Source organism: Babylonia areolata, chromosome 15 (genome assembly GCF_041734735.1).
Source record: "Babylonia areolata isolate BAREFJ2019XMU chromosome 15, ASM4173473v1, whole genome shotgun sequence".
Classification (NCBI taxonomy): Eukaryota; Metazoa; Mollusca; class Gastropoda; order Neogastropoda; family Buccinidae; genus Babylonia; species Babylonia areolata.
The window spans coordinates 29,397,970-29,420,469 of NC_134890.1; the positions used below are offsets into that span (position 1 = coordinate 29,397,970).

Genomic DNA, 22,500 nt, shown 5'->3' on the forward strand with positions numbered 1-22,500 from the left:
ACATAATTACGGTCTATCTACATTGTATTCCAACACGTGGATACACACACATCCATGTTACCCAGCCTGTCTACATTGTGTTCCTGCAAAACTCATGGCCACTCACTAATCCACCCACTCAGCCAGCCCTATAGGCAGCCAGCCAGCATGTTAACTAGCCAGCCGGCCTGTTGGAAGAGAACGTGTATACAAGGAAGATTGTTGGACATTTGCGGCTGCGATTTGTTGACGTCATGGTGTAAGAGCTTGCAATGACCACGACCTTCTTGGTTTCCATGGTGATAGTGTCAGCGGGGATTTTTTTAAATTTTTTATTTTTTACACAGGACAGTGATGTACTGGCTGCACCTGTCTGTGTGTCTGTCTCGCTGTCCCTCTCTCTCTCTCTCTCTCTGTGAAACTTGCGCGCTTGCTTTTATGTAATTATGTATGAAGATGTGATTGCACGTGTGCATGCACACATGTTCATACGTTTGTGTACACGTAACTAATGATGCCTCCGATCCGTTGTTGGGGCACTGTCTGTCTGTCTGTCTGTCTTTATCTGTGTCGGTCTGTCTGTCTGTCTGTCTCTCTCTCTCTCTCCGTCTCCTTCACTCTTTCGCTGTTTTGATGAACGCCGTGCGTATGCTTTTTGTTCAGTGGTCGTTGCTACACGCACGCACGTACGCACGCGCGCGCGCACACACACACACACACACACACACACACACACACACACACACACACAAAACAACAACAAAGCACACACACACACACACACACACACACACACACACACACACACACACACAAAATACACACACAAAAAAACAGAAAAAAAAAACAGCCAAAGAAACGTATGAAAACAAGAGTGTTCTGTATTTGTTATTATAAAGCTTCGGGTTAAAAGAAAAAAAAAAGTCCTAACGGCAGATTCGAACCCCGCGTGTTCGGATGAGAAGAAACTGTTTTATCCATTACACTATCGTGGCTTCTTAACTGACTTTCAAAAATATAACATATAAACATGCTTTTCTAAAGGGCGATAAACCGATTGCGATATTCGCAGTGAGAACGCTGTTTAAATCATATTATTCTGGTGTATCTTGGGCATTCAAAAAATCTGTAAGGGGAATTAAAAATCCTTTTTAAGTCCGCGGTAAAGGAGACGTGGCTATCGCCGCAATCACACTGCAACATTTAGCCGTTTTCTCTGGATCTAGATAAATGTACAAGTTTAGTTACACCCGGTTGACACAGTCGATTCAATTTCTCTTTTATGTTCATTCTAGCTTTATAGTTTTAAAGTTGATAGGAAAATTGAGTATTTTGTTAAACTAATAACTTGTAGAGCCAAGTACAAGTACTTCTAAACGTCATATGAAGTGAAAAGGACTTCATTTTGAGAAAAGAAGACTGGAATTTTTTGCGTTTCATCAATTCAAGGGTATTAACTCTCATGGTTTATTATTTTTAACTGTGAATTCCGACTGATTCTATGGATATTTTTATGGCAGTTTGGGGTATAATCCAGTTAGTGATGAGGCGTTCACAAATCTTTCTCTGAATAAATATTTAACGGTCTCCTTCTCCAACTTTCCATCACATGTTATCGTGTTTTGTCGATTGAATATAGGATTGAACGGGCAGGTCAACAACTTGAAACAAAATGGCGTCGTTCGCGTTCGCGAAGAATATGAGCACGCGCTTTGAATATGTATGAATATGTGTACGCAGCTGACTTTTGCCCATGACCTTCAGGGCTCAGCCAATAGATCTATAAAGTCCACTCGTCGTATTGATTTTAGTATTTTCCGAAAAAGACCACTCAGTTGGGCGAATGAACATAGTGAAAGCCCTGTACACTGAGAGTGAAACACACCAGCTTTTTATGTATTGAGTATAATTTCAAAATGTAATGTTTAAGATGAGAAAGATCAGTTTAAAGCAAATTAAGCCCCCTAGCATTAATTACAGATTAATTTCCCTTTTTACTATCTGCACCAAAGACATGCAAAGTATGTCTCCGCTTCTGTCTCTTTCTGTTTCTGTCTCTGATTCCGCCTGTCTGTTTATGTGTCTGCCTGACTCACTCTCTGTTTGTGTCTCTGTCTGTCTGTCTGTCTCTTCTTTTTCTTCTCTCTCCCATCATCATCATCATCATCACACACACACACACACACACACACACACACACACACTCACTCACTCACTCACTCACTCACTTTCTCACTCACTCACACACACACACACACACACACACACACACACACACACACACACACACACACACACACACACACACACCACACGCACACACACACGAATACACAAATGAAACTGAATGTATATATCATTTCCTAATTAATGCGCATTGAAGAAAAGAAAAGAGGACGCGGAACTATGTCAGTATCAGTCACTCAAGGAGGGCGTCACTACGTTCGGTAAAATCCATATACGATACACCACATCTGCCAAGCAGATGCCTGACCAGCAGCGTGACCCAACGCGCCAAGTCTGGCCTTGAGGAACTAGCTCTGGACAAAAAAAAAAAAAAAAAAAAAAAAAAAAATTCCACTTCTTCGTTCGTAGGCTGCAACTCCCACGTTCACTCGCATGCACACGAGTGGGCTTTTACGAGTATGATCGTTTTTACCCCGCCATGTAGGCAGCCATACTCCGTTTTTTGGGGAGTGTGCATGCTGGGTATGTTCTTGTTTCCATAACCCACCGAACGCATGCGTATGTGACCATCTGCTTGCGTATACGCACGAAGGGGGTTCAGGCACAAGCAGGTCTGCACATAAATAATTATGTTGACCTGGGAGATCGGAAAAATCTCCACCCTTTACCCCACCCGGCGCCGTTACCGAGATTCGAACCCGGGACCCTCAGATTGAAAGTCTGAACGCTTTAATTAACCACTCGGCTGTTGCGCCCGTCCACTCAGGGAAACAAAAGCGGTGACAGAGGGACACCCTGAGTGAAGCGACCCGCCTCGGGGGCCCCTGCTATGTCGGTCCTTGGCGGTGGAGATGATCGATAGGCTTGTCTGCACAGCAGGTGAGGCAGAGGGTGGAAACCACTGAGGCGTTACCTACGTACAGCTACCAGTCGTGCTGTGTGGCTGTCTAGCTTCTGTGGCACATCAACAAGGCAGTCACTGCCATGCAGCACACAGCGGCTGCATTGACTGCGTCAATCGTGGAATTTATTGCTAGGATATTATTGGTCTTGCAGTTACGGATGAATCAAAAATAGCTTGGGTAGTGTTGGTCTCCCAGGTACGGATAAATAACGATACCTTGGATATTACTGGTCTCACAGTTACGGATAAATGTAAATAGCTTGGATATTGTCGGTCTCACAGTTACGGGTGAATAAAAATAGTTTGGAGATGAATGGTCTCACAGTTACGGATGAATAGAAATAGCTTGGATATTACTGGTCTCACAGTTACGGATAAATGAAAATAGCTTGGATATTGTCGGTCTCACAGTTAAGGATGAATAAAAATAGCTTGGATATGATGGTCTCACAGTTACGGATGAATAGAAATACCTTGGATATTATTGGTGGCACAGTTACGGATAAATGAAAATAGCTTGGATATGATTGGTCTCACAGTTACGGATGAATAGGAATAGCTTGGATATTATTGGTGGCACAGTTACGGATAAATGAAAATAGCTTGGATATGATTGGTCTCACAGTTACGGATGAATAGGAATAGCTTGGATATTATTAGTGTCACAGTTACGGATAAATGAAAATAGCTTGGATATTGTCGGTCTCACAGTTACGGATACATAAAAATAGCTTGGATATGATTGGTCTCACAGTTACGGATGAATAGAAATACCTTGGATATTACTAGTGTCACAGTTACGGATAAACTTGAATATTATTGTGGCACAGTTACGGATAATGAAAAATAGACTTGGATATGATTGGTATACAGTTGGATAAATAGAAATATTTAGATAAATTATTGTGCACAGTTACGGATAAAGTAAAAGCTTGGATATGATTGGCCTCACAGTTACGATAAATAGAATAGCTTGGATATTATTGTATCACAGTTACGGATAAAATAGCTTGGATGTTCTGTCTCACAGTTACGGATGACATAAAATAGCTTGATATTTTGGTCTCGCAGTTACGGATAATGAAATATTGGATATTCTGTGTCACAGTTACGGATGATAAAAATAGCTTGGATGTGATCGCATCACAGTTTGATAAATAAATATAGTTTGGATATGATTGGTCCACAGTTACGGATAAATAAAAATAGCTTGGATATGATCAGTCTCACAGTTTGGATAAATAAAAAATAGCTTGGAGATGATTGGTCTCACAGTTAGGGATAAAAAAAAAAAGCAGCTTGGATATACTGGCCTCACAGATACGGATAAATAAGAATAGCTTGGATGTTATTGGTATCACAGTTACGGATGAATAAAGATACCTTTGATATTTCTGGTCTCACAGTTACGGATAATTGTAAATAGATTGGATATTGTCGGTCTCACAGTTACGGATGAATAAAAATAGCTTGGATGTGAATGGTCTCACAGTTACAGATAGATAAAAATAGGTTGGATATGATTGGTCTCACAGATACGGATAAATGAAAAATAACTTGGGTATTATTGGTCACAGTGACGGGCGCAATAGCCGAGTGGTTAGCGTTGGACTTTCTATCTGAGGGTCCCGGGGTTTGAATCTCGGTAGCGGCGCATGCGTGGGTAAGGGGTGGAGATTTTTTTTCCGATCTCCCAGGTAAACATAATATTGTGCAGACCTGCTAGTGCCTGAACCCCCTTCGTGTGTATGCGCAAGCAGATCAAGTACGCACGTTAAAGACCCTGTAATCGATGTCAGCGTTCGGTGGGTTATGGAAACAAGAAGATACCCAGCATGCACATCCCCGAAAACGGAGTATGGCTGTCTATGAGTATGGCGGGGGTAAAAGCGGTCAGACACGTAAAAGCCCACTAATGTACACAGGAGTGAACGTGGGAGTTGCAGCCCACGAACGAAGAAGTAAGAAGAAGAAGAATCAGTCACAGTACGGAAAAACGAACCGTGGAGTTGCCTGGAGACGTAGAACTCTAAAGTTTGGTCTCACTTAACTGACTGGAAAAATAAAAGATACTAAAGAGTGCGTGTACTTTTTTTTTTTTTTTTTTCTTTTTTTTTTAAAGAAAGCAATTTCTCATTTTGATCGCTAGTGACGGCTTAAGACTCAAAGAAGGACGCGTCAAAAGGTGAAATTGAGCTTGGAGGCAAAATTACGTTGATTGTCCTTTGATCCCTCGAGGCAGCGATAAATGTGCATGGTAATTGTGGTAATTTCCCCTCCATCGATCCCTGTATAATGGTGTCTGTCAGCACGTCATGTAGTGATGGTGCGAGGAGAAAGATCAACAACTCCCCCCCCCACCCGCCCACCAAAAAAAACACCACGAAACAAAACAAAACAAAAAAACAAAACAAAACAACAACCCAAAAACAAAACAAAACAAAAAAACAAAAACAAAAACAAAACAAACAATCAAACAAACAAACAACAACAACAACAAAAAACAACAACAACAAAAAAACACACACACACCAGAAAATATGCTAGTTTCCCATGGTCGTTCGCTTGAATCGAAAATCTATTATTATCGTTCACCTTTCTTTTCCTTTCCTGTTGCGCCAGATCAGCTGAAATATCCACATTTAAAACTCTACAAAGAAATTCGTTGTTTTTTTTTTTTTTTTTTTTGGTTTTTTTTTTTACTTAAAAAAAGCTTCCCATTGTGAAATGAAATGAAATATGTGACCCTCCACCACGGAATGAGTCGCTTTGTCCCTGACCAACTTTCCCGCTAGCGGCGATTTTAGGCGGGTGGGGGTCAGGTTGTCGATTTTCAGATTTTGACTTCATAGTAAACTTTAGGCTTTCTTTTATCTCATATTGAAGTATCTAGGCATAACTGTGTCTTCTTTTGCCTTAAAAGTGTGCTTAAAATGCCTAACCCGTCATTCTGATCGCCTATGACTTCGCGAAATCGATCAACTTTGACAAGCTTGCCCTCCGTCATCTCTTGGAATCGACCGGTCGAATCATACATTGTTTTAAAGGTCAAGTCCGTCTCTTTCAATCTATGTCCTTCTCATTGGTTGATTTTTTAACTACGAGCGAATCGTCGCTTTCAAAATAAGGATACACTACGTAAACAATGCGTCACTATGAAGGAAAATCCCCTCTGTCATTGGCCGAGAGAGGCCACGTGACGAAACCAGCCATTCAGCACGCTAGCTCAAATAAACATGGTCGCAGGGTTCGGAAGCACGTTTTCAAGATTGACGGCGATTTCCTGACAAGATACACTTGCGCTGCACACATTTTGCCATTCAATGAAGAAGACGACATTTGTGAGTTTCTAACCCAGTACTTCATTGATGGAACTGACCGTTCATGAAATCGATCTCAGTGAACACGAAGGCAACGCTGATTTCGAAAGCAGACGACGCAGGATTGTCGTTCAGTTTTCATCAACAATAATATTAATTTTGATGTAGATGACGAATCAACATTTGCACTAGATACAGAAAGATTGGAAGCCTTCGCCTGTAATTGCCGAAATCACATGCACCAGGTGCCATCAGTGTTGTGACTGACATGGAAACAAGTGAAACTGACTTGCTGCACTGAAGTGATAGACCTGGGTTTCTCACAGCTCACACAAGGAATGTGCAAGCAAAGTGACTGGGGGACTGGATATAGCTGAAGTGTCTGAAGGTAAGCTTTCTTATTTTACCCACATTGACAAATACTGAAATGTAATGATGGTATAATCAATTGATAATAATTTGTTTAACAATGATTGACTCAAGACTGATTTATTGTCTTACATTGGAACAGGAATTCACTGTTTGACATGTGGAATAAAAATGATTAAAAGAATAAAGTGAATCTGAGGAAATTAACAGAATGTAAATTAAAAGATCTCTCTCTCTCACACACACACACACACACACACACACACACACACACACACACACACACACACACACACACACACACACACAATGTGTGACACAGTGTGTATACATGTCACTCACACACACACACACACACACACACACACACACACACACACACACACATACATACACAATGTGTGTCACACAGTGAGTCACATACTCACTCACTCACACACACACACACACACACACACACACACACACACACACACACACACACACACACACTGTCCCTTCACAGTTTAACCATTTAACTGAGCAAGGGGAGGTTCAGGGGCATGACATTATGAACAGTTTTCAGTTTCACAGAATTTGCTTCAATGGATATTTTATGTGAATGTGTGTCAGGTTGGTGTGTGTGTGTGTGTGTGTGTGTGTTGTTTTAAATAAATATAGAGTTGTGTCAACAGTAAATACTAACAGTATTACTAATAGTTCAATTTCTTTTTCAGCCCTGAAAGATATGATGGTACTTTATATGCCTGCCTGTACACCAATGAATAATTCTGATATCACTGCTGGCAAGTCATGTCATCAGAAGGAGAGGCAACACCACCAAACTAACTACACTGTCAACTAAAGAACTGTCTGCTGGTGAACTATCTATGAGTGAGTGAGTCAACTGTTAATGTACTATGATTTATAGTATAAATTTACCATGAAGTGTGCAAACTTAGTTTCTTTTTACAAACTTTGTCTAGATGTACATGTATGGAATTGTAAACTTTTGCACAGACATTTACATAAATGATATAAGTGTGCATGTGCTTGACATGCCACTATGCATAAAGTAACTTAATGGATTGCAGCATGTCATGCACATGCACACTGATATGCACACTGATACTCATAGTGATACAGCATTAATAATCACTATTTCATACTTTTATTATCAGTAAACTGCTTTGTCTGATTATATTATGATATATATATATATATATATATATATATATATATATATATATATATATATATATATATATATATCATAAGTGTATTCTTTTTTTATTTTCTGATAAAATACATAGAACTAGAAGTAAAGCATTTTGTAAAGTCCTGTGTAAAGAATGAAAGCTGTGATGTAAATGTACAAAACTGAAATTACTGTTGATATTTAAGGCATTAATGAATAAACTTTAGAACATATAGAAAATAATTCAAAACAAAGGAAATGAAAAGAGATAAAGAAGTATTACATAACAAACTGTTTCAGGATAAACCATGCATTTTTGGAACATACTGACACCACCGGTGGAGAAAAAAGAGTGGAGGAAGAAGGTTCAATATCAACACCATCCACCCTGATGACACTTTGTACCACAAGAATTGATTACCTGTGCCACATATCTGCACATTTTTTTATTTTTATGTTTTATTTATTTATTTTTTTAGCAGATTGAGTGTTTGTTTGATGAGGTTGTGTGTCTTTATTGTGTGAAGTATGGGTTTGACAAGTAGGTTTTCTTTGCAGATGAAGTGTTTGAAGTGTTCATTTGGATTATGAAATGTATTTCATTTGATGCTATGCTGGGATAAAACACACATGAACTTGTACCTTTTGTATGAGCAGTTTTGTTATGTGGATCTTTTTTGTTATTTTGTTGTGCTTGTTGTATGGATTATGGTAATATCACAAGCACACTAAGCCAGTAAGCACATTGAATTACAACAATCACATGATTCGGCATCATGATTTAGCATTTTTTACCTCTAATCTGGCATAAATTTTAGTACACATACTGTACATAGCAAAAGTTTCATAGTAATTGGACCACAAACAACACAACAACAAAACTGATCTTAAAACTGGAAGGTTTTTAGTCATGTTGAGCTGATTAAAAAGTAAGTATACTAATACTTCAGTTGCAATTCTTTCCAAAAAAATTAGAAAATTCTTATTTGAATAAAATCAAATACACTCAATATTTTTCTTCCAAATTTTGTGCAATTGTGGATATTGCCACTAACTATGTGTGTGCCAAATTTCATGAACATATCTTGCTTAGAAGTATGTGGTTGCTATGAACATGTTCCAAAACTTTTCGGCCTTGATTTCTCAGTTCGTTACTTTCGCGACTTTAGAACTTCAAATCACAATAACTTTTCACAGAATCATCCGATTTACAAACTTGTTTTTTCGCTGTAAAGGTCATTTATTGCAGATTTATGATATACCAATAACTAAAAATCGACCTCTGGTGCAAAGCGACTCATTTCGTGGTGGAGGGTCACATATGATATCTGCCCCCATTCAGTTCGTAATCTGTCATAGTTCAGACATTATGCTTTCATTGTCTTGTTTCAGTCCGTTTCCACGAACCCAGATTCAAACACTATACAGTCGGCAGGCGCTCAGTTTGTGTCTTGACCTCACCTCACCTCACCTCACCTCACCTATCCCGTAGTCTTGTGGACCGTTGGTGCGCCACAGGTGATCTGGCAACCAGCAACCTCCAATCCTCTCGGTTTTCTGACCTCCTGACTGTATCGCTCAACCTCAAGCCCGTCCATTCTGGGATGTTGTACTCCCATCTCTTTCTCTGTCTGCCTCTCCTTCTCCCCCCTTGCACTGTGCCCTGCAGGAATGTCTTGGCAAGCCCTGATGATCTCGTGACGTGGCCATACCATTTGAGCTTGCGTCTCTTGACCAAGGTCAACAGGTCTTCGTAGGGCACAATGACTTGCCTGATTCTGTTTCGAACTTCTTCGTTCGTGGTATGATCTTTGTAGGAGATGCCCAGGAGTCTTCGAAAGCATCTCATCTCAGTGGACTGCATTCTCTTTTCTATTTCAGCTGTTGAGGTCCACGATTCACATGCCTACAGACATATAAATAGGAATTTATTTCAGTTCTACTTTATAATGATATCTCTATTCTGATCTTTAAAAAAAAAAATCTACCCTGCTCTGTTCTGTTCAGCGCTATATAAATGCGATCATTCATTCATTCATTCTTGATTCCATTTATAAGTCCGCGGTCTTGACCGTACCCTTGGAACAAACTTCCTCTTTCGCTTCCTCAGCTCTCCCCACTCAGCTCTTTCAGGTCTGGCCTTCAGACCTACCTCCTTCCTAGATAGCCCCCCTCTCTCACCCCCACCTCCACCCCCTCCCCCCTTCCCTCTTTCCGGCCCACAGTAACTCTAACTTTCTATGATATGTGTAGTTATAAGTTTTGTCTACATTGTATGTAGTTATAAGTTTTCTCTTTCGTCCGTCTAAAATCAAGAGTTATGCATGCGTGCGAATGACTGGTGTGAAAGCGCTTTGATTTTTTTCTCAGAACAAGATTCGTCGCTGTATGATGATGATGATGATGATGACATGATGATGATTATAGTAATAGCTATTGTTACGAGAGGGTTAGAAGGCGCTGACACATGTTTTGAAATGTTCTATTTTTGAAAGTCTGAAGAAGCTTTTTCCATGGCCTCTCTAGCAGAGGGAGCAGGTTTTCATCAATTTTAAGGGATTTTGGTCCCCTTCATGTAGACAGAATCAGATCCTTGTACTTGAATTTTCACAAGGGGAAAAGATCTGAGAATTCCACGAATGTACTGGTACTGACCAGAATGAATTATATTCTGTAAAGTTTTGTGTGTGGCAGGTGATGTGTGTGTGTGTGTGTGTGTGTGTGTGTGGTGGGGGGGGGGGGGGGTCGGTGGTCGGTGGGTGCGTGTGTCTTCTGTTTCTCTGCATCAACAGCAACAACACAGCTGTAAAACTGATTCAAGAAAATTGTGTGTGTGTGTGTGTGTGTGTGTGTGTGTGTGTGAGAGAGAGAGAGAGAGAGAGGGGAAACGAAAAGAAACGAAATTATATTTTACCAGGGTAACGAGATAAGCAAAACATATGCTTTTTTCCCCACCCAGCGCAGGGGAGACACACACACACACACACACACACACACACACACACACACACACACAGAGTGTTCATTCAGACAGACAGACAGACAGCCTACACATTAATATTGCACCAACAAAAGAAAGCGGTGATGAAGGCTCACCCTGGCTGAACTGCTTAGCCCCCCTGGGCCCTGTCAGTGGTGATGGAGATGGAGATGTATGTGGAAGGCTAATCCACACCCCGGCCAGTCGGCTGCTTTATGGCACAATGATTGCATCGATCGAGAGGAAGGGCGGCAGTTCTTTATTGAATTGCTCGTTTACCCCCCCCCCCCCCACCACCCCCCGAAAACGGAGTATGGCTGCGTACACGGCGTGGGGTGGGTGGGTGGGTGGGGGGGGGGGAGGACTGTCATACATGTAAGAGCCCACTCGTATGCACTAGGAGTGAACGTTGGAGTTGCAGCCCACGAACGAAGAAGAAGAAGAAGAAGAAGAATTGCTCCCAGGTATCTGAAGGATGATCAGCCATCGCCGGCACCCAGGGTGGTGGACAGGACAATCATTATCACCCAGGGTGGTGGTGGTGGTGGCAATCATTACCACCCAGGGTGGTGACGGCAATCATTATCACCCAGGGTGGTGGACAGGACAATCATTATCACCCAGGGTGGTGGTGGTGGCAACCATTACCACCCAGGGTGGTGGTGGAGAGGACAATCACTACCACCCAGGGTGGTGGACAGGACAATCATTACCACCCAGGGTGTTGTGGACAGGACAATCACTACCACCCAGGGTGTTGTGGACAGGACAATCACTACCACCCAGGGTGGTGGACAGGACAATCATTACCACCCAGGGTGTTGTGGACAAGACAATCATTACCACCCAGGGTGGTGGACAGGACAATCACTACCACCCAGGTAGTGGTGGACAGGACAATCACTACCACGCAGGGTAGTGGTGGTGTGGACAGGACAATCATTACCACCCAGGTAGTGGTGGACAGGACAATCATTACCACCCAGGGTGGTGGACAGGACAATCATTACCACCCAGGGTGGTGGACAGGACAATCATTACCACCCAGGGTGTTGTGGACAGGACAATCACTACCACCCAGGGTGGTGGACAGGACAATCATTACCACCCAGGGTGTTGTGGAGAAGACAATCATTACCACCCAGGGTGGTGGACAGGACAATCACTACCACCCAGGTAGTGGTGGACAGGACAATCACTACCACGCAGGGTGTTGTGGACAGGACAATCACTACCACCCAGGTAGTGGTGGACAGGACAATCACTACCACCCAGGGTGGTGGACAGGACAATCACTACCACCCAGGGTGGTGTGGACAGGACAATCATTACCACCCAGGGTGTTGTGGACAGGACAATCACTACCACCCGGGGTGGTGGACAGGACAATCACTACCACCCAGGGTGGTGTGGACAGGACAATCATTACCACCCAGGGTGGTGTGGACAGGACAATCACTACCACCCAGGGTGGTGTGGACAGGACAATCATTACCACCCAGGGTGGTGTGGACAAGACAATCATTACCACCCAGGGTGTTGTGGACAGGACAATCACTACCACCCAGGGTGGTGTGGACAGGACAATCACTACCACCCAGGGTGATAAATATTCACTGCCACCCAAAACAGAAGTCACAGTGTACAGTGTTATTGCACAAGGCGTTCCCCCTCCCCTCCCCTCCCCCTCCCCGGACTATTTTGCAAAATATATTTGTGGTAAGGGAGGAGGGACTGGGGGCGAGGGGGGTGGGGGGGGGGGTCCTGCAATTATCAAACTATAATTAATTATAGTTAAATGTGTATTGTTTTAGTGTTCGATGATAATGGTGGTGGTGACGAAGAACTTAAAATGGGAAACAGAGGCAGATAGATGGACAGGCAGAGAATGACAGTGGCATGGATACATTCTTTAGTTTGGAGGATATTCAACAATGGTGTGTGTGTGTGTGTTTTTTTGTTTTTTTATTTATTTATGTGCTTTAAAAATATATATTGCAGTCCTTACCTCATAAAAGATCTTCATTATATATACATATATATACATATATATATATATATATATATATATATATATATAGAGAGAGAGAGAGAGAGAGAGAGAGAGAGAGAGAGAGAGAGAGAACGTATATGACAGACAGTAAAAGGAGTGGGAGAAAGGGAGAGAGGGGAGACAGAGAGACAGAGAGACAGAGAGGGGGGGGGGGCGGAGGGGCACGGATACAGAGATTCCATACATAACGCTTGTGACAGACAGGCAAACTAGACACACACAGACACACACAGACACACACACACACACACACACACACACACACACACACACACTGTGTACACCATACAAACAGACCAGCCGAACAGAACAGAACAGAAGCCGCAAGACGACAGATAGCGGCTGACAGCCCATTAATAGTGCAGCAAAAGAAAGCGGTGATAGCGCTGCTACCCGGGGAGGTGGGGGTGGGGGAGTTGGGGGGGTGTGTGTGGGGGTGGGGAGATGAGGGGTCTGGACCTGACAGCCCGGGGATCGATATCCTATTCAGCGCGGCCCGCTTAGATACTGGCGCGATGATGAAACCACGCTGACGGCACAGCCACCGAAACGACCCCAGAGTGGTGGCGAAAGAAACGTTGGGGGGGGGGGGGGGGGGGGGGGGGGGGGGGGGGTGTGGAGGGGACAGTATGAAACAGAACGGCGCAGTATGTATCATACGGTGATCATTATTACACAAGTCACGAAGGAAGCCGCCCCCCCCCCCCCCCTCCCCCCACGCGCCAATGATGATGATGTCACGGTACTGAGACGTTTGCGATGACGCGGTGATGAAGTAAATGAAGCTTGATGTGATGGCACAATAGTGAAACGTTCATGATGGCACAATAGTGAAACGTTCATGATGGCACAATAGGTTCATGATGGCACGATAGGTTTATGTTGGCACGATAGCGAAACGTTCATGGGGGCAAAGTTGTGAAACATTCATGATGGCACGATAATGAAACGTTCATGATGGCAAAGTAGTGAAGGGTTCATGATGGCACGATAGCGAAATGTTCATGATGGCACGATAGCTGAACGTTTATGGGGGCAAAATAGTGAAACGTTCATGATGGCACGATAGTGAAACGTTCATGATGGTACTATATCTATCTGTCTGTCTATCTATTTGGATAGATAGACAGATAGATAAATACACAAACATATAGATAGTGAAACGTTCATTATGGCACGATAGCGAAACGACCATGACGGAACAACAGTCAAACGATCATGATTGCACAAGAACGACACCGACGTGGTGCCATAACAATGAAACGAAAGAGATTCACCGTCCTGAAGTGACCTTGATGCAAGGTCCGCCTTCTCAGAGCGCAAAAGCCGAGTGGTTACAGCATTGGACTTTGAATCTGAGGGTCCCGGGTTCGAATCTCGGTAACTGGGCATGGTGGGTAAAGGGTGGAGATTTTTCCAATCTCCCAGGTCAACACGTATGTGCAGACCTGCTTGTTTGTGAATTCCCTTCGTGTGTATACGCACGCAGAAGATCAAATACGCACGTTAAAGATCCTGTAATCGGGAGCGTTCGGTGCGTTATGGAAACAAGAACACACTCAGCATGCACACCCCCGAAAACGGAGCATGGCTGCGTACATGGCGGGGTAGATAAGCTAAACGATCATACACGTAAAACGTTACATGTCTCTGAGTATGTATGTGTGCGTGCCAAAAATCTGTTTGAATGACACAAGGAAACGAATGATGAGCGCCCAATGGCAGTCATCATTCGGCTGTACCCAGGAAGGCAGCCTATTGTGCAAATGAACCCGGGTTTGTAAAGCGCTTAGAGCTTTGTTTCCGACCGAGGATAGATGCTGTATAAGTATCATATCATATCATATCATCATCATCATCATCATCAGAGCAGCGTCCTGAAGTCACTGTTGAGGACCCACGTGGCAGTGACTGTTGTCCACCGTGGTGGATGGTTCATCACCCAAGCTGAACACGTTAATTTTAATATTATCATCACGGAAAAGTTAAGCCGCCGCCAGTCAGAACCTTACAGTGAACTTAGGACACTTTAAGACTCGTAAAGTACGGCCAGTCCTCTCTTCTCCTCTACACAGACCCCTCGGATGTCCAGTGGGTGTCTCAGTGACCCAACCTTTAGCTTCCGTCGTCAGAATTGTGGGGTATTCTTTGTCAACATTCACGTCTTCAGTATAAGAGCCTTCCGCTTGCAATATTTTGATGATGGTAATTGGGGTGAAACGCGGTTAACGTCGTCTCTTTCGCCGTTCGTATGGAGAGAGTTAAGACTCGTAAAGTACGCCTTCAAACGAAGGATACTCGATCGATGCACATACTATTGTATCCGCAGACTTCATTGAATGCGAATCTTAATCGTGACAGTTTCGCTTGCAGTGTAATTATGTGCATTGCTAATGCATCACTTTCATCATAGTTTTCACACAGCACCTACTACACGCTCGCATGGACCAAAATATGATTTTTTTTGGGATATGATATAGTTATTTAAACAACGTTGAAACTTATATAAACACACAAAATGAAAATGTATTGCAGGTAATCTGTTGCACGATTGTTACACACGTTAACACGTTTTATCAACGTCAAAATCTTTGTTTAGTTGGCCTCACAAAGAACAGCAAAACAAAGCAAAACAAAACAAAAATGCTCAGGAATATAATGATAGGACTGTCCGCCCTCCTGCCCCACATTTTATAAATTCATTTTCGTCGCTTTTTTTTCTTCGCAGGACTGCTATTGTGCGTAAAAAAAAAAGAAAAAAAAAGGGAAAAAAAAAAGAAAAAAAAAAGAAGCAGGAAATAGGGAGCCGGAATTCAATCAATCAAATGTAATAAATGTAACTCTGTTATCTAAGAGAGAGAGAGAGAGAGAGAGAGAGGGGGTGGCGTTGGGGAGTGGGAGAGTTGGGGTTGGGGTTGCCGACAAAGGGGGATCGGAGATACAGAGAGAGAGACAGAGGGAGGAAGAGAGAGAGAGGCAGAGAGAGGGAGAGAGAGGGATGGTGGGAGAGAGAGAAGGGAGAGAGAGAGGGAGGGAGAGAGAGGGACAGAGAGGGAGGGAGGGAGAGGGGGGGAGAGTGAGAGAGAGGGAGGGAGAGAGAGAGGGGGGAGAGTGAGAGAGAGAGGGGGAAAGGGAGAGAGAGAGGGAGGAAGAGAGAGAGGGAGGAAGAGAGAGGGAGAGAGAGGGATGGTGGGAGAGAGAGAAGGGAGAGAGAGAGAGAGGGAGGGAGAGAGAGGGACAGAGAGGGAGGGAGAGAGAGAAGGGAGAGAGAGTGAGAGAGAGGGAGGGAGAGAGAGAGGGAGGGGGAGAGTGAGAGAGAGAGGGGGAAAGGGAGAGAGAGAGGGAGAGAGAGACGGGGGAAGGGGGGGGGGGGACGAGTGGGGAGGCGGGGCAGCAAACAGCCCATCAATAACCCAACAAAAGGAGAGCGGCGATAGAGGGGCACTCTGAATGAACTGCTTAGCCCCGGGCCCTATCAGTGACAGTGACGGTGATCGATACTCCGTACAGCACGTGCTGATTGGTTTACGTGGCACAGTAATGAACGATCGGGACAGGACAGGCGCGTCCTCACAGGGGGGTATGTGTGGGGGGAGAGGGGGGGGGGGGGGGGATGGGGGTGAGAAGGGCTGTTGTGAAGATTCTGTGGTGCCCCGGAACGAAACAGCCTCTGCTCTTCACAGAGCAGTGTGCTGTTTTTTTGCTGCCTCGTGACGGCTCTGTGCCGTGTTCTGTTCTGACTTCAGTTTGCTGACTGGCTTGCTTCATCGTCCTTGACCTGTCAGTGGCTTTCTCTCCCCCACCCCCTCCCCCGTCCCTCCACGCTGCTGTCCACCACCCCACCCCACCCCCCTTCACCACCACACCCGGAGTCATTCTTACTTCAGACACTTGCAGTGTTGGTCAGGAAATTAGAGCAACACACCCAGAGACAGCATCCGTGAAGTGGATGACACTCGACTGTGTGGTCCCAGTCTTCCCATTTAAGCCCAAAACACATTCAACTATGGGTAGGAGCCGGCCGCGGGCTGAAAAAATCCACCTCTGCTGGGATTTGAAACAGCGTCCATGACGGGCGCAATAGCCGAGTGGTTAAAGCGTTGGACTTTGAATCTGAGGGTCCCGGGTTCGAATCACGGTGACGGCGCCTGGTGGGTAAAAGGTGGAGATTTTTACGATCTCCCAGGTCAACATATGTGCAGACCTGCTAGTGCCTGAACCCCCTTCGTGTGTATATGCAAGGTCCAGAGACACAGAAAGAACGGCGGCCAACAGTGGAGTATTTGAATCTGGGTATGCGTAAACAGAGTGGATCCGAAGCAAGCCGATCGTAGTGAGCGAGATGGAGTGTAGAGGTCAGATTTTTTCTTTCTGAGGACGAGTCGGGCAGCAAAGTTTTGTATGCGCTTAAGAGACTGAATGGACGAAGCAGGCAAACCAGACAATAGAGAGTTACAGTAGTCAAGGCGAGAGAGAATGAGAGAAACGACAAGCCTGGGTGTTGCATCAATGGACACATATTTCCGGATGGAACTGATGCGCCGCAATTGACAGCAGCAGGGTTGACATGTCTGACTGATAAATTTTTGCATGGACAGTGTGTTGTCAAGGACAGCGCCAAGGTTCCTGATTGAACTGGAAAGAGGGATGGATGTACTGCCAAGTTTGATTGTGTCAGTTGTAATGGTATGCCCCTCAACGCTGAGCAAAGCTCCCTAAGGATATATACCCGTGAAGGTATGCCCATCAACGCTGAGCAAAACTCCCTAAGGATATATACCCGTGAAGGTATGCCCCTCAACGCTGAGCAAAACTCACTAAAGATATATACCCGTGAAAGTATGCCCCTCAACGCTGAGCAAAACTACCTAAGGATATATATACCCGTGAAGGTATGCCCCTCAACGCTGAGCAAAACTCCCTAAGGATATATATATACCCGTGAAGGTATGCCCCTCAACGCTGAGCTTCAAGAATATGCGCTATAGCAAGAAGTCTTAATAAATAAATAAATATATACCCGTGAGGGTATGCCCCTCAACGCTGAGCAAAACTCCCTAGGGATAATTATATATCCGTGGAGCAGATTCCCGTCATCTATGTGACCCCAATCTTCACGTGTGACTCCACAGAACACTAAACCCTGGGTAGGTGTGGGCGATGTTTAAATATGCACAAGTATTAATGCGTGACGGGCGCAATAGCCGAATGGTTAAAGCGTTGGACTTTCAATCTGAGGGTCCCGGGTTCGAATCACGGTGACGGCGCCTGGTGGGTAAAGGGTGGAGATTTTTTACCATCTCCCAGGTCAACATTTGTGCAGACCTGCTAGTGCCTGAACCCCCTTCGTGTGTATATGCAAGCAGAAGATCAAATACGCACGTTAAAAATCCTGTAATCCATGTCAGCGTTCGGTGGGTTATGGAAACAAGAAAATACCCAGCATGCACACCCCCGAAAACGGAGTATGGCTGCCTACATGGCGGGGTAAAAACGGTCATACTCGTAAAAGCCCACTCGTATGCATACGAGTGAACGCAGAAGAAGAAGAAAGTATTAATGCGTGTGATGGGGACGGAGCTCACGCACCCCCCTCCCCCCCACACACACACTCTTCAGACCTTGACAGTGACCACTCTGACCCAGTAGCTGGTTCTTTGGTCAGTTTTAAAACGCTGACGTAAGATCCTCTATGTTTGTTTTTGATAATATGGCTGTCTCCCTGCTTTTGTTTTGTGCACAGAATCTGAATTATCATCAGTATACAAATCGGAGAGAAAGTTTTAAAAATCCAGTCTATGAATACCAGCCTTTTAATTTTAAGAGAGAGAGAGAGAGAGAGAGAGAGAGAGAGAGAGAGAGAGAGAGAGAGAACTCAAGTATGTTAATACGTATACATGTTTGGGATGAGAGAGAGAGAGAGAGAGAGAGAGAGAGAGAGAGAGAGAGAGAGAGCTCAAGTATGTTAATACGTGTACATGTTTGGGATGAGAGAGAGAGAGAGAGAGAGAGAGAGAGAGAGAGAGAGAGAGAGATCAAGTATGTTAATACGTGTACATGTTTGGGATGAGAGAGAGAGAGAGAGAGAGAGAGAGAGAGAGAGAGAGAGAGAGAGAGAGAGAGAGAGAGCTCAAGTATGTTAATACGTGTACATGTTTGGGATGCGAGAGAGAGAGAGAGAGAGAGAGAGAGAGAGAGAGAACTCAAGTATGTTAATACGTGTACATGTTTGGGATGAGAGAGAGAGAGAGAGAGAGAGAGAGAGAGAGCTCAAGTATGCTAATACGTGTACATGTTTGGGATGAGAGAGAGAGAGAGAGAGAGAGAGAGAGAGAGAGAGAGAGAGAGCTCAAGTATGTTAATACGTGTACATGTTTGGGATGAGAGAGAGAGAGAGAGAGAGAGAGAGAGAGAGAGAACTCAAGTATGTTAATACGTGTACATGTTTGGGATGAGAGAGAGAGAGAGAGAGAGAGAGAGAGAGAGAGAGAGAGAGAACTCAAGTATGTTAATACGTGTACATGTTTGGGATGAGAGAGAGAGAGAGAGAGAGAGAGAGAGAGAGAGAGAGAGAGAGCTCAAGTATGTTAATACGTGTACATGTTTGGGATAGAGAGAGAGAGGGAGAGAGAGAGAGAGAGAGAGAGAGAGAACTTAAGTATGTTAATACATGTACATGTTTGGGATGAGAGAGAGAGAGAGAGAGAGAGAGAGAGAGAGAGAGAGAGAACGAAACGAGACGAAACAAAGGGAAACAAAATGCTATTTTACCAGGGTAATGAGATAAGCAAACATAATATGCTTTTTTTCCCCACCCAGCCCTGGGGCATTAAAAAAATCAGAAAGGAAAAAAAAAAGAGGGATGTGGGCGTTAGGGCTACATCAGAAGAACACATGAACACAGAACTGTTAACAACTGAGAGAGACAGAGACAGAGAGAAAGAGAGAGACAGAGACATACAGAGACAGAGAGAGAGAGGGGGGGAGAAAGAGAGGGACAGAGAAAGAGACAGAGAGAGAAAGACAGAGAGAGACAGAGAGGGAGAAGGAGAGACAGAGAGAGAGACAGACACAGACAGAGAGAGAAGGGGGGGGGGGGTAGAAAGAGAGGGACAGAGAAAGAGACAGAGACACAGACAGACAGACAGACAGACAGACTCAGAGAGAGACAGAGAGAGAGAGAGAGGGAGAAAGAGAGGGACAGAGAAAGAGAGAGAGAGAGAGACAGAGCAACAAAAAGACGACGAAGCAGTACTAGCAAGCCATTACTGTTCCACCCGAAGAAAGAAAAGAAGGGTGGTGTAAAGGAGAGGCACCCCCCCCCCCCACACACACACAGACTGACCTGGCCAGCAGCAGGGCCAGTGTGCACGTGCAGGTGATCGATACTCCTTTTCTCCAGGTGATGATTAGTTTACGGCTCACCCAGGGAACGAGCCCTCATGAAAACCCGACGGCACTGCTAACAGCGGAGCGCTGAAGACAAAGAACTTCCAGGAATCTGGACTGCGTTGCGAAATATAATATAGCGATGCGTTCACAGCAGCGTTTAGATTTGACTGACGAAAGTCTACGGGATTAATTAAGCACTGGCTTAAATTGTAAACTACAAAGCAAGCTTAGCGCTGCTTACGTCGTTTGTGTTACCCAGGCCTTGGCAAGTCCAGCTTGGCCATTCCTTGTTACTTAATAAGAATGATAATAATAATGATAATGACAATGATAATCTTCTTCGTTCGTGGGCTGCAACTCCCACGTTCACTCGCATGTTTACGTCTGGCCTTTTACGTGTCTGACCGTTTTTACCCCGCCATGTAGGCAGCCATACTCCGTTTTCAGGGGTGTGCATGCTGGGTATGTTCTTGTTTCCATAACCCACCGAACGCTGACACGGATTACAGGATCTTTAACGTGCGTATTTGATCTTCTGCTTGCATATACACACGAAGGGGGTTCAGGCACTAGCAGGTCTGCACATATGTTGACCTGGGAGATGGTAAAAATCTCCACCCTTTACCCACCAGGCGCCGTCACCGTGATTCGAACCCGGGACCCTCAGATTGACAGTCCAACGCTTTAACCACTCGGCTATTGCGCCCGTCGTGCAGGTGATCGATACTCCTTTTCTCCAGGTGATGATTAGTTTACGGCTCACCCAGGGAACGAGCCTTCATGAAAACCCGACGGCACTGCTAACAGCGGAGCGCTGAAGACAAAGACTTCCAGGAATCTGGACTGCGTTGCGAAATATAATATAGCGATGCGTTCGTACAGCGTTTAGATTTGACTGACGAAAGTCTACGGGATTAATTAAGCACTGGCTTAAATTGTAAACTACAAAGCAAGCTTAGCGCTGCTTACGTCGTTTGTGTTACCCAGGCCTTGGCAAGTCCAGCTTGGCCATTCCTTGTTACTTAATAAGAATGATAATAATAATGATAATGACAATGATAATAATCTTCTTCGTTCGTGGGCTGCAACTCCCACGTTCACTCGCATGTTTACGTCTGGCCTTTTACGTGTCTGACCGTTTTTACCCCGCCATGTAGGCAGCCATACTCCGTTTTCAGGGGTGTGCATGCTGGGTATGTTCTTGTTTCCATAACCCACCGAACGCTGACACGGATTACAGGATCTTTAACGTGCGTATTTGATCTTCTGCTTGCATATACACACGAAGGGGGTTCAGGCACTAGCAGGTCTGCACATATGTTGACCTGGGAGATGGTAAAAATCTCCACCCTTTACCCACCAGGCGCCGTCACCGTGATTCGAACCCGGGACCCTCAGATTGACAGTCCAACGCTTTAACCACTCGGCTATTGCGCCCGTCGTGCAGGTGATCGATACTCCTTTTCTCCAGGTGATGATTAGTTTACGGCTCACCCAGGGAACGAGCCCTCATGAAAACCCGACGGCACTGCTAACAGCGGAGCGCTGAAGACAAAGAACTTCCAGGAATCTGGACTGCGTTGCGAAATATAATATAGCGATGCGTTCACAGCAGCGTTTAGATTTGACTGACGAAAGTCTACGGGATTAATTAAGCACTGGCTTAAATTGTAAACTACAAAGCAAGCTTAGCGCTGCTTACGTCGTTTGTGTTACCCAGGCCTTGGCAAGTCCAGCTTGGCCATTCCTTGTTACTTAATAAGAATGATAATAATAATGATAATGACAATGATAATAATCTTCTTCGTTCGTGGGCTGCAACTCCCACGTTCACTCGCACGTTTACGACTGGCCTTTTACGTGTCTGACCGTTTTTACCCCGCCATGTAGGCAGCCATACTCCGTTTTCGGGGGTGTGCCTGCTGGGTACGTTCTTGTTTCCATAACCCACTGAACGCTGACATGGATTACAGGATCTATAACGTGCGTATTTGATCTTCTGCTTGCGTGTTCACACTAAGGGGGTTCAGGCACTAGCAGGTCTGCACATATGTTGACCTGATCTCCACCCTTTACCCACCAGGCGCCGTTACCGAGATTCGAACCCGGGACCCTCAGATTGAAAGTCCGACGCTTTAA

General features: G+C 44.6%; 2 long non-coding RNA genes across 2 annotated transcripts in view; both read left to right on the forward strand.

Moving 5' to 3' along the window:
* Window positions 1–22,500, forward strand: part of LOC143290252 (uncharacterized) — a 277,023-nt gene that overhangs the window by 11,108 nt on the left and 243,415 nt on the right. The window lies entirely within an intron of this gene.
* Window positions 6,351–8,594, forward strand: LOC143290251 (uncharacterized). Its single transcript, XR_013056356.1, has 3 exons — window positions 6,351–6,778; window positions 7,476–7,632; window positions 8,237–8,594. It is a non-coding gene; the product is annotated as an uncharacterized LOC143290251 (long non-coding RNA).